The sequence below is a fragment of the Tasmannia lanceolata genome, unplaced genomic scaffold, assembly GCF_043159265.1.
Source record: "Tasmannia lanceolata isolate RefF3 unplaced genomic scaffold, GAP_Taslan_0.1 ptg000012l, whole genome shotgun sequence".
Lineage (NCBI taxonomy): Eukaryota > Viridiplantae > Streptophyta > Magnoliopsida > Canellales > Winteraceae > Tasmannia > Tasmannia lanceolata.
In genome coordinates, this window is record NW_027518689.1 from 4,082,637 (window position 1) to 4,095,922 (window position 13,286).

At 37.4% G+C, this 13,286-nt stretch overlaps 3 long non-coding RNA genes across 3 annotated transcripts in view; all 3 read left to right on the top strand.

Moving 5' to 3' along the window:
- Positions 1-1,401: 1,401 nt before the first annotated feature.
- On the top strand, positions 1,402-6,757 carry LOC143887037 (uncharacterized). Its single transcript, XR_013253997.1, has 6 exons — positions 1,402-1,559; positions 1,842-1,909; positions 6,137-6,207; positions 6,286-6,380; positions 6,470-6,538; positions 6,705-6,757. It is a non-coding gene; the product is annotated as an uncharacterized LOC143887037 (long non-coding RNA).
- Positions 6,758-7,017: 260 nt separating this feature from the next.
- Positions 7,018-13,286, top strand: part of LOC143887558 (uncharacterized) — a 115,677-nt gene continuing 109,408 nt past the window's right edge. Inside the window, exon 1 of the long non-coding RNA XR_013254249.1 lies at positions 7,018-7,036. This is a non-coding gene — a long non-coding RNA (uncharacterized LOC143887558). The remainder of the gene's footprint in view (positions 7,037-13,286) is intronic.
- LOC143887569 (uncharacterized) lies at positions 9,161-12,919 on the top strand. The gene is made up of 2 exons (XR_013254276.1): positions 9,161-10,724; positions 10,896-12,919. It is a non-coding gene; the product is annotated as an uncharacterized LOC143887569 (long non-coding RNA).

A 13,286-nucleotide genomic window follows, 5' to 3' on the forward strand; every position in this document is an offset into this window, starting at 1 on the left:
GATTGGAATTGAGAGAGTGAGAGAGTGAGAGAGTTTGATAGTGAGGGAGGGAGAGTAAAAAAAAACAGAGGGATAGAGGGGGAAGCAGAAAAACAGAGGGTGTATGGAGAAGAGGAAAAACCGAGAGTGAGACACTCTGTTTTTGGTTCTATATCGAACCAGAGAGAGACGAGAGGGAGGTTGAGTGGGGGAGAGGAAGATAGAATGTCGGCTGGGGTTGGGAAGAAAACCGAGCCACCTCTTTTGCTCTCTCTTTTTTTCTTCTATCTCTCCCTTGAAAGAAACAGAGCGTGCCTTCTGCTATCCCTTCTCCTCCTCTTTTCCCACCAATAATCCCTTTGCCTTATCAAAAAAATCTCTTTCCCTCATTCCCTGCTTGCCCAAAATACTACCCTTTTTTTTCTTGCCTATACAGCATTCATTCTTTATATATTTTCGGTGATGCTATTGACAAAGGAAGTTTTCTTTTTTTGGCTGCCACTCATGCATAGCAATATTGTATTGCTTATGGGTAATTCCTTATCAGTCGAGGGATTTTTCTTTCCCACGATTATTCTCTTCTATTTTAATACAATGGCTGCTTTTGATCTTTTTCGAATGACAAAATTACCCCCCTTTCCACATTCGTCCAAAGCTCCCCTGATTGATTTCCATAGGACCACCCGAACCGTCCAATTAATTACACGTCGCAACTGACCACCATAGGACAATCCGAAATGTCCATTAATGGGCCACGATGCAAACGGGCTGTGTCTCCGAACATCTTCTATAGGATGATCCTAGCTATTCAATTGATGGGCCACAACAAGAATGGGTCGCCAAAATCATTTCCATTGAGTGATCCGAACCATCCATTTCAATGGCCTACCGAATAAATGATTCGTTCTTCTAATTCATTGCCACAAGCTGATCTTGGCCGTCCGATTGATAGGCCGCCATGTGGATCGGTTACACCACCTCTTAAATCACTCCACATTGTTTAATGGGTGGCAACCAACTCTTTTTCCGTTAGATTTCAATACGGACCCCGAAGAATAAGATTGAATTACCTTGGGTGGGCCCCACGCATATTTAGTGGGCCACTCCATTTTAAATCTCTCAACCAAAAGCTAGGCCCATTCTTTAGCCGAATTTTCCATGAGATCCATTCATCGAAATTTTGGTGGGCCCTGCTTACTTTAACTTAGTGAACCCCATTCCAGGTTGGACAAACATTTTTTCTTTATTTTTATTTGATCTTTGAAAACCATAGTGAACCCTGCAAATGACTTGAATGCTTTTTACATGGGCCAACTTGCTTGATTCAAATCTTACCAAAATATTCAATGCAGGCCCATCAAACGGGTCCCAATTCTCTCTGCTTTGGATTTTTTTGAATAACTCTTCTCAACACTCAGCAGGAAAACGCAACACATGACCGCAATAACCTGAAAAGATCGAGGAAACATACGAGGCGGACACGGGAATAGAAAATACTGGAAAATTGACAGCGAAACCCCAATTTCTTTGTTGATCAGAGCGGAGCAAAATGGGGTGTCTACAACAATGTAAAGGTCTGTGTGAGTGGTCTAAACCATCTTGTTCTTGGTGTGAGGTCCGTGTGAGGATTTTAAATCATCTTGTTCTTAGTGGTTTGTAAAAATTCTCAAGTCTAGACTGTTGTACGGTTTCGATTACTTCCTCTGGTAGCAAAGCTCAAACCTGGATTGGAAGGAGTCGCAGCAACAGCTAGATCATGCTTGATGTGTAGAGGACATTTGATTCTTAGTCTTGTAATTTATTTGGCACATTGTCAAGTACCCTTTTTTCCTCCTTATTAATTCTCATTTTTTTGTCTTCAGGAATTTTCGCTCACAACTTCTTGAATAGGTTCAAGCAACTGAGAGTAAAACTGAAAGTGGCTATTAAGGTTAGTTTAAGAACACTTTCTCATCTGTTTTAGTGATTTTGCAGATGATAGAGTAATATTTGATGGTTTTTTACCTAATGTGAAGGGTAGTTGCTGTTATTTGTCACTTGAAAGCTCACAAGCTGCCATCTGAGGTAGTGCAATTATCAAAAGATGGTAGTGCCAACATCAGTAGCCTATCCCTTTTCAAGAAATTAATTCAAAATCATCCCAAGCCGTTGGATCATCTCAAAATTAAACCACCCAAATTCAAACAAAGTTGACCGTTTGGTCAAGAAAAAAGTCATAAAAATTAAAAATACCCGACGGCTAAAATTTCAAAAGGTGATTTCTAGCCGTTAGATTCTAAATATCAGATGGTACCGTTTGGCCTCTCCTTGTTTTGAATTTGAAAGGCTGGAAGAAGAGGAAAGAAAGTTGAAAACAGAGAGAGAGAGAGAGAGAGAGAGAGAGAGAGAGAGAGAGAGAGAGAGAGAGGTCTTGAGCCTTGATTTCATGGCGTCAAGGACAAGAGGTACTTTCTCTCACATTTCCTCTGTTTTGACAACAAGTTCGTTTTAAATGTTTCTGAACCCATTAACAGTTTAGTTTATGATGTTTCATTCTCTGTGAGTGGGTGGGTCTACTGTAATATGTTGCATTTGCAATTCTCTTTTCTTTGTTGAGATTAAGATTTTTTGTTTGTTGTTTTCTGACCTGAGAAGATACAACCATGGTTTTTATTTTTTACTTTGATTTTGAGGAATATAGTAGCTGTCAAATGGGTTTTCTTCTTTATCATTTCAGATCTACCAAAACCCATTTCACCAGAGCTTGTGGGCTTTCAAGAAACCCTTTTATTCTAGGATATTATAAAATGAGAGCTGAGATTATTAAGGCTCTGTGAAAACCCTAGCTCTCAACTCTCTAAATTGAAATCCATTTTATATATGCATTCCTCTCTTTGCATCTAATTTCTGTCTTGAATTTTATTCATCTATCAAATAGTATCAGTTCCTTTTGTCCATAATCTCCCTTTTCAATCTCTTCATCTGCGTTCTGTTTTCAGATACTTTTGCACTTAACTTGCAAATGCCTATCTAAAATTGTTGTGGCTAAGAAGATTAATTTTAAGACTACAATTTTCAGATGTTTATGGCTAAAATTGTTTCATTGTTTGTCTATTTTCAGGAATTCTCTCACTCACGACAACTGAAAGTGGGGGCTGGTAAGGTCAGTTTAAGAACTCTCTTATCTTTTTCTAGTGATTTGCAGATAAGAGACTAATATTTGAAGGTTTTTTCTCTAATGTACGGGTAGTTGCAGTTATTTGTCAGTTGAAAGCTCACAATTGGTCATCTATCCGCTGTGATTACGTGCAATGGAGAGAACTTATGATTGTGTAGGCTTGTGTATGTATGTAGTATGTAGCTATTTCTGGGGCTTATGTGTATGTTCTTGTTTGTGGGATCATGTATGTATGTTCTATTTGTCACAACTTATGTAACAATGTGAGAGATGTCTAACCATCTTGTTCTTGGTGTGAGGTCTGTGAGGATTTTAAACCATCTTGTTCTTAGTGGTTTGTAAAAATTCTCAAGTCCAGACCGTTGTACGGTTTCGATTACTTCCTCTGGTAGCAAAGCTCAAAGCCGAATTGGAAGGAGTCGCAGCAGCGGTTAGATCATGCTGGGTGTGTAGAGGACATTTGATTCTGAGTCTCGAAATTTATTTGGCACATTGTTAAGTACCCTTTTTGCCTCATTAATTCTCTTCTCTTTTTTTTGTCTATCTTCAGGAATTTTCGCTCACAAGTTCTTGAATATATGTTCAAGTGGCTGAGAGAAACTGAAAGTGGCTATTTAAGGTTAGTTTTAAAACTCTCTTTCGCATCTACTGCAGTAACTTTTTAGATGATAGACTAATATTTGAAGGTGCTGATTTTGTGCAGGGTAGTTGCTGTTATTTGTCACGCGATAGCTCACAAGGCCATCTGAGGTATATATCCCCCCCTGTTATTACTTTCAATGGGGTCCTGGGATTCCTTTCAATGGGTCCCGGGCTGCTATGTCTAGGCCCGAGCCCACGGTCAAACCATATAGGTTCATCGACCCTAGAGGCCCGGGGCCTAGCCAATCCCTAGTAACCCATACAAGCAAGGTACTAACCACGGATCCTAAGGGTTAGTAGGGGTGCAGCTTGGGTTGGCTTGAGTTGAGCTTTTGCTGAAAAATGAATTGGAATCAATCCGACCCTGACCCGATTTAAAAGTAATCCCGAATTCCAAAAAATTGACCCAAGTTGCACCAAATATTAGGCCTAGATCTTTTAGTTTGATGTTGAACCTCACAATTTTCATTGGGTACCGCATGGGGTGTAAACCAATGGTGGTGTTCTCCACAGGATCGGCTAGGCCCTACTCGCCCTTGGTTTGACGCCCTAGCCATGCAGGGTTATACAAGCATGGTTGGTGGGGGGCCTAGCCGGATTATGTGAACATATTGTGATTCCAAAACCAATTATTGGACTCAAAATTAAACGTAAATTTGAGTCCAATAAGGGCTCTCGAGTGGCATAGTAAAAGAAAAGAAGTAAAGTCTGGTCCCTCGCCATGGGTAGGCCTGGTCCCAAAAATCCATCTCCATATGATGATTCAAACCCTCAAATATATTTCATGTCACATAGACGACTTAAAAAGTTCAAAATAACAACATAAAAATCTACAAAAATAAAAACGTGACAACATAAAAAATCCACAAATCATCTTAAAGAGAAGATTTTTGGGACATGACCTATCGATAACGGGGAATGCAAGTGATCTTTTTTTTTTTTGTCTATTATTTGATAAGTGGCGATTTTATATGATACATCAGTATACTTACAAAAGTAAAGTGGGGCCCTCATATTTAGATGCGATTCATTTGTTAGAAATTACCAGTTAGTGCCAATTTTAGCTCATTTTTACATTAAACAAAATTTACACCCATTTTTTAGTTGAAAAATGAGCGTAAAATTTGTTTTTTGCCCATTTCATGTTGAAAGAAATGGAGCCTAAATAATCTTTGGTGACTGCTAATACTACATTTGGGTAAGTAATAAACTATAAACAAAGGCGTACCACGTAAGAAAGAATGCCAATTCCACAGCCCATAGAAAACCTTCCAATGTCGAGGGATGAAGCACCCTTCAAAAAAATCAATGTAGAGAGATTCATATGAAAATTTTAGAAAATTTTACTTGCGTTTCGAGCATCCATATTGAAGTAGAGGAGATGACAAACCTTAGAAAAATAAATGGCAAGCCATCTGCAATGCAGAAAGCTGCAGAATTTCTTAAAAAAGGAAACTGTAAAAACCTTTGACAGCTGTATAAATAATAAAAGATAAGATGAGTTAGTGCAATTATCAAAAGATGGTAGTGCCAACATCAGTAGCCCATCCCTTTTCAAGAAATTAATTCAAAATCACCCCAAGCCGTTGGATCATCTCAAAATTAAACCACCCAAATTCAAACAAAGTTGACCGTTTGGTCAAGAAAAAAGTCAAAAATTAAAAATACCCGACGGCTAAAATTTCAAAAGGTGATTTCTAGCCGTTAGATTCTAAATATCAGATGGTACCGTTTGGCCTCTCCTTGTTTTGAATTTGAAAGGCTGGAAGAAGAGGAAAGAAAGTTGAAAAGAGAGAGAGAGAGAGAGAGAGAGAGAGAGCGGTCTTGAGCCTTGATTTCATGGCGTCAAGGACAAGAGGTACTTTCTCTCACATTTCCTCTGTTTTGACAACAAGTTCGTTTTAAATGTTTCTAAACCCATTAACAGTTTAGTTTCTACCAAAACCCATTTCACCAGAGCTTGTGGGCTTTCAAGAAACCCTTTTATTCTAGGATATTATAAAATGAGAGCTGAGATTATTAAGGCTCTGTGAAAACCCTAGCTCTCAACTCTCTAAATTGAAATCCATTTTATATATGCATTCCTCTCTTTGCATCTAATTTCTGTCTTGAATTTTATTCATCTATCAAATAGTATCAGTTCCTTTTGTCCATAATCTCCCTTTTCAATCTCTTCATCTGCGTTCTGTTTTCAGATACTTTTGCACTTAACTTGCAAATGCCTATCTAAAATTGTTGTTGCTAAGAAGATTAATTTTAAGACTACAATTTTCAGATGTTTATGGTTTGGAACAAATATATCATGCCACTAATATATGCCCATCTTCTTGTATTGGGCATCCAATGTTCATAAATCAGTTGTAGGAAAAGGGTGCTACAAATATGCAGTGCAAACCCAAACAATGTACACATTGTTTCATTGTTTGCAGGTAAATTTTCATACTGGCATTTTGGATCTCTCTCTCTCTCTCTCTCTCTTGATGAATGATGTAAAATCCTTAATGCAGAATTCGAATTGGATTCATAACTACATGGACTCGCAGACAAAGGCCAATACATGGGTGAGAAGCAAATCAAATACAGGGAGATTTGGGCAGCTGAGGTAAACGTATAGTAATTCATTTTATATCAAATTTTCTGACACCCTGAGAGATTTTATTTATTAGGTGGAATTATTTGTGGTAATTCTAGATCATTGACAGACTGCAGCGGAGAAAAAGTTGAAGAACAAGCTTGAATGGAGACCCCTAAAGCACCACAGTAGGTTCTTTTGAGTTACAACTTATGTATGTTTGTGTGGGCCTGTGTGAGTAGTGTATGTATATTCTATGAGTCACAACTCATGTAACAGTGTGATGGTCTGTGTGAGTGGTTTATGTATGTATGAGTCACAACTGGAGTAAACTGAAATTTATTTGGTGTAAAGCTCACAGCTGAATTATAAGGAGTCGCAGCAGCGGCAAAATCATGCCTCGGTATGTTGAGGACATTTGATTCTTAGTCTTGAAATTTATTTGGTGCAATTTCAAGTACCCTTTTCCTCCTTATTAATTCTCCTTTTTCATCTATCTTCAGGAATTCTCTCTCACAACTTCTTGAATATGGTCAAGCAGCTGAGAGTAAAAACTAAGGTTAGTTTACGAACTAGCTCATCCTTTTTAGTGATTTTGCAGATGATAGACTAATATCTGAAGGTCTTTTCTCTGATGTGTAGGGTAGTTGCGGTTATTTGTAACTTAAAATCTCACAAGCTCTGAGGTATATAACCACCCCTATATTATTTGGAATGTATACCTCAACATGAATACATGCCCAACAAAAAAGGAAGTGTGTGTGCCCTCACATTAAAATGCCATTCATTTGTTGTTCCTCACCATAGGTAGGTTGTGTCCCAAAAATCATCTCCCTATGCTGATTCAAACCCTCAAATTTCATGTCACACGGACGACTTAAAAGGTTCAAAATAACAACATAAAAAATCTCCACAAAAAAAATGCAACATAAAAACATCCACAAATCGAAGGGTTTAAAATCATCTTAAAGAGACGAATTTTGGGACATGACCTATCGATAACGGGGAATGCAAAGTAATCTTTATTTTTATTTTTTTGTCTATTATTCTTTTGTTTTATTAGTGGCGATGATTTTATATGATACATCAGTGGTGTGTGTGTGTGTGTCAGTGTGTGTGTATACTTAAAAAATGTAAAGTGGGGCCCCCATATTTAGATGCGATTCATTTGTTTGCTAGGTAGGCAGTGCCCAAAAATCTTTTTAAATTGATGATCCAAGCCCTTAGATGAATTTAAATGTAACAAAGACGGATTAATAGTTTAAAAAAATGACAATAAAAACCTCAAGAAATAAAATAAAAATACAACTTAAAAGCCTCCACAAATCAAAGGGTTAGAATCATCTTCCTTTGGAAAATATTTTTGGGCACAACCTATATGGTATAAGGAGGGAATTCAAGTAATATTTATTTTTATCTACTATATTGTTCTATAAGGGCCCGTTTGGATGCCAAGAAGATTTTGATTTGGATTTCTCACATTTCTAGCCCTTTTTGCATTGTAATTTGGATCGGATCAAATTCTTGGATTTCTAATTCAGCAGCTGACAGTGAAAAAAATCAGATTTCTAAGTTTGCTGTTTAAATAAGAAATTGGAAATCCACAGATCTGGCAGTTTCGTTCACCCTGTATTTAGATGCGATTCATTTGTTTGTCCCCACCCTACGTAGGCAGTGCCCAAAAATCTTTTTAAATTGATCTAAACCCTTAGATAAATTTAAATGTAACAAAGATGGCTTAGAAAGTTTTTAAAAATGACAATAAAAACCTCAAAAAAATTAAAAAAATACAACTTAAAAGCCTCCACAAAGCAAAGGGTTAGAATCTTCCTTTGGAAAAGATTTTTGGACACGAGAAATATTTATTTTTTATCTACTATATTGTTCTATAAGTGATGATTTTATATGATACTTGGATGTGTAATGATATTTTATGGTGCGTGAGTGTGTATTTCGACATAAATACATGGACTCAAAAACAAAGGTCGGTAGATGGGTGAGAGCAAATCAATTACAAGGAGACTTGGGCAGCTGAGGTAATGTACAGTAATTCATTTTATATCAAATTTTCTGACATCCAGAAAAGTTTTACTTATTAGATGGGATCCAGATTTGTGGCAATTAGTGACAGACTTGGCAATGGAGAAAAATTGTAGAACAAGCTTGAATGGAGACCTTAAAAAGCACCCCACACTAGGTTCTTTTGAGACCCAACTTATGTATGTGTTTGTGGGTTTGTGGGTTTGTGGGGGGCTGTATGTTCTATGAGTCACAACTTATGTAGCAAAGGTCTGTGTGAGTGCTCTAAAGTCTAAACCATTTTTTTCTTAGTGTGAGTGGTTTATGTATATAAATGTTGTATGAGTTTCAACTTATGTAACACAGTAGTTCCAGCTGACGATTTCTATGTGAATGTTTTAAACCATCAGCTTATGTAACACAGTAGTTCCAGCTGACGATTTCTTCACTTCTCTGCGACTAAGAGTAAACTGAAAGTGGTTTGCAAAAAGTCCAGACTATTGTGTACGGTTTCCATTGCTTTCTGCTGCAGCAAAGCTCACAGCTGAATTGGAAGGAGTCACAGCAGCAACAAAAGATAATGCTTGGTCTGTTGAGGTCATTTGATTCTTAATCTTTAAATTTATTTGGCTCATTTTCATGTACCCTTTTTACCTCCTTATTAATTCTCCTTTTTGTCATTTATTTTCAGGAATTCTCGCTCACAACTTCTTGAATAGAGTAAAACTGAAAAAGTGGCTATTAAGGTCAGTTTAAGAACTCACTTTCTCAACAAAAAAAAAAAATAAGAACTCACTTTCTCATCTTTTTTCTATTGATTTTCAGGCAAAGAGACTAATATTTGAAGGTTTTATCTCTAAGGTATATATGTACAATGTGTCCGGACCCTAACCCAAGAAAGGCACTATATAAGGTAGGGACCGTACCCTAACCCAAGAAAGGGAGGTACAATGGGTCCAGACCCTAACCCAAGAAAGGCACTATACAAGCAGAGTAACCAATCCTAGGAATGTAACCCATGAAAGGCAGCCAATCTCCATGGGGTGTAACCACCATTGATGGTGTTTTCCATTGGATTGGCTAGGCCCTACTAGCTCCAGGCTTTAGTAGCTCCAGGCTTGAGGCCGTACCTGCGTAGGGTTAGATGCGATTCATTTGTTTGTCCCACCATAAGTGGCAGTGCCCAAAAATCTTTTTAAATTGATGATCAGCCCTTTGATATATTTCAATTTAATATAAACAACTTGGAAAGATGAAAACAATGCAAAATAAAAACCTCCAAAAAAATAAAAAACAAAATTACAACTTAAAAGCCTCCACAAATCAAAGGGTTAGAATCATCATATGGAATAGATTTTTGGGCACAACCTATCTATAGAAGGGTATGTAAGTAATCTTTATTTTTTATCTACTACTTTATTGTTTTATAATTGGTTTATATAATATGGATGTGTATTTTAATATTTAGCCGCGCCCCAAAAATAAAAATAAAAGTATGGGGTCCCCATATTTAGATGTCATTCATTTGTTGGTCATCACCATAGGTTGGCCGCGCCCCAAAAATATTCTCCAAAAATTGATACAAACCCCCAAACACATAATAAAATTCAGTGTAACATTGACGACTTAGAAAGTAAGAAAAAAAATGACAGCGTTAAAATCCTCCACATAAAAACCCTTAACGAATAAAGGGCTTAAATCATCCTATGGTGAAAATTTTAGGGGCACGACCTATCTACATCAATGCAAGTAATTTTTATTTTTTATATAAAACATTAACGTTTTATAAGTGATGATATTATATGATACATGAGTTTGTATTTCTATGAAAATACATGGAGCCTCACAGACAAGGTGGGTGAGGTAAAGATATTAGTAATTCATTTTATTTCAAATTTTCTGACATCTAGGTGAGATCCTGATTTGTGGTAGCTCTAGATCAGGTCTTGGCAATGGAGAAAAAGTGTTAGAACAAGCTTGAATGAAGACCCTTTTGGAGAGAACTTATGATTGTGTAGGCTTGTGTATGTATGTAGTATGTAGCTATTTCTGGGGTCTTATGTGTATGTTCTTGTTTGTGGGGTCATGTATGTATGTTCTATTCGGCCCAACTTATGTAACAATGTGAGAGATGTCTAACCCTCTTGTTCTTGGTGTGAGGTCTGTGAGGATTTTAAACCATCTTGTTCTTCGTGGTTTGTAAAAATTCTCAAGTCCAGACCGTTGTACGGTTTCGATTACTTCCTCTGGTTTCAAAGCTCAAAGCCGAATTGGAAGGAGTCGCAGCAGCGGTTAGATCATGCTGGGTGTGTAGAGGACATTTGATTCTGAGTCTCAAAATTTATTTGGCACATTGTTAAGTACCCTTTTTGCCTCATTAATTCTCTTCTTCTTCTTTTTGTTTATCTTCAGCAATTTTCGCTCACAAGTTCTTGAATATATGTTCAAGTGGCTGAGAGAAACTGAAAGTGGCTATTTAACTTTTTAGATGATAGACTAATATTTGAAGGTGTTGATTTTGTGCAGGGTAGTTGCTGTTATTTGTCACGCGATAGCTCACAAGGCCATCTGAGGTATATATTCCCCCCCTGTTATTACTTTCAAAGGGGTCCTGGGATTCCTTTCAATGGGTCCCGGGCTGCTATGTCTAGGCCCGAGCCCACGGTCAAACCATATAGGTTCATCGACCCGAGAGGCCCGGGGCCTAGCCAATCCCTAGTAACCCATACAACCAAGGTACTAACCAAGGATCCTAAGGGTTAGTAGGGGAACGGCTTGGGTTGAGTTGAGTTGAGCTTTTGCTGAAAAATGAATTGGAATCAATCCGACCCTGACCCGATTTAAAGGTAATCCCGAATTCCAAAAAATTGACCCAAGTTGCACCAAATATTAGGCCTAGATCTTTTAGTTTCACGTTGAACCTCACAATTTTCATTGGGTACCGCATCGGGTGTAAACCAATGGTGGTGTTCTCCACAGGATCGGCTAGGCCCTACTAGCCCTTGGTTTGATGCCCTAGCCATGCAGGGTTATACAAGCATGGTTTGTGGGGGGCCTAGCCGGATTATGTGAACATATTGTGATTCCAAAACCAATTATTGGACTCAAAATTAAACGTAAATTTGAGTCCAATAAGGGCTCTCGAGTGGCATGGTAAAAGAAAAGAAGTAAAGTCTGGTCCCTCACCATGGGTAGGCCTGGTCCCAAAAATCCATCTCCGTATGATGATTCAAACCCTCAAATATATTTCATGTCACATAGACAACTTAAAATGTTCAAAACAACGACAACAAAAAAAAATCTACAAAAACAAAATAACAACATAATAACATTCACAAATCATCTTATAAAGAAAATTTTTGGGACATGACCTATCGATAACGAGGGTATGCAAGCAATCTTTATTTTTTTTACGGGATGTGATATATCCGCCCCTTTGGATTACTCGGGACACCCAGTCAATGACTGCAGAGGGTCTGATGTACTTCACATCAGAAGGATTCAGTGGGGTTGATTGCCACGTACATCTGCTGGGTGTCCCGAGTAATCAGAATGAGCGGATTTATCACATAAATTTAAGTCTAGTAATTGGTTCTTGGGATCCCTATCGGTTGGCCTACTCTTCTTGACATGTGACTAATCCAAACAAAAAAACATGTAAAGTGTGGTCCACACCACCGGTAGGCTTCATCCCAAAAATCCATCTCCATATGATGATTCAAACCCTCAAATATATTTCATGTCACATAGATGACTTAAAAAGTTCAAAATAACAACATAAAAATCTACAAAAATAAAAAACTGACAACATAAAAAATCCACAAATCATCTTAAAGAGAAGAAAACGGGGGAATGCAAGTAATCTTTTTTTTTTTGTCTATTATTTGATAAGTGGCGATTTTATATGATACATCAGTATACTTACAAAAGTAAAGTGGGGCCCTCATACTTAGATGCGATTCATTTTTTTCTTTTTAAATTGATGATCCAAGCGCTGAGATAAATTTAAATGTAACAAGATGGCTTAGAAAGTTTTAAAAAATGGCAATAAAAACCTCAAAAAAAAAAATACAACTTAAAAGCCTCTACAAATCAAAGGGTTAGAATCTTCCTTTCGAAAAGTTTTTTGGGCAAGACCTATGGTACAAGGAGGGAATTCAAGTAATATTTATTTTTTATCTACTATATTGATCTATAAGTGAAGATTTTATATGATACTTGGATGTGTAATGATATTTTATGATGCGTGAGTGTGTATTTCGACGTAAATACATGGACTCGAAGACAAAGGTCGGTACATGGGTGAGAGCAAATCATTACAAGGAGACTTGGGCAGCTGAGGTAAAATGTACAGTAATTCATTTTATATCAAATTTTTTGACATCCAGAGAAGTCAATCCAGATTTGTGGTAATTGTAGAACAAGCTTGAATGGAGACCCTAAAGCACCACTAGGTTCTTTTGAGTACCAACTTATGTATGTTTTTGTGGGTTTGTGTATGTATGTTCCTATTTGTGGGGCTAATCTATGTTCTTGTTTGTGAGGCTGTATGTTCTATGAGTCACAACTTATGTAGCACTATGAAGTGAAGGTCTGTGTGAGTAGTCTAAAGTCTAAACCATTTTTTTCTTAGTGTATGAGTCACAGCTTATGTAACACTGTGTGAGGTCTATGTGAATGGTTTAAACCATCTTGTTCTTGGTGGGGAGTCTAAGTTCCAGCTGAAGATTTCACTCCTCTGCAACTGAGAGTAACTAAAAGTTTAAACCATCTTGTTCTTGGTGGGGAGTCTAAGTTCCAGCTGAAGATTTCACTCCTCTGCAACTGAGAGTAACTAAAAGTTTAAACCATCTTGTTCTTGGTGGGGAGTCTAAGTTCCAGCTGAAGATTTCACTCCTCTGCAACTGAGAGTAACTA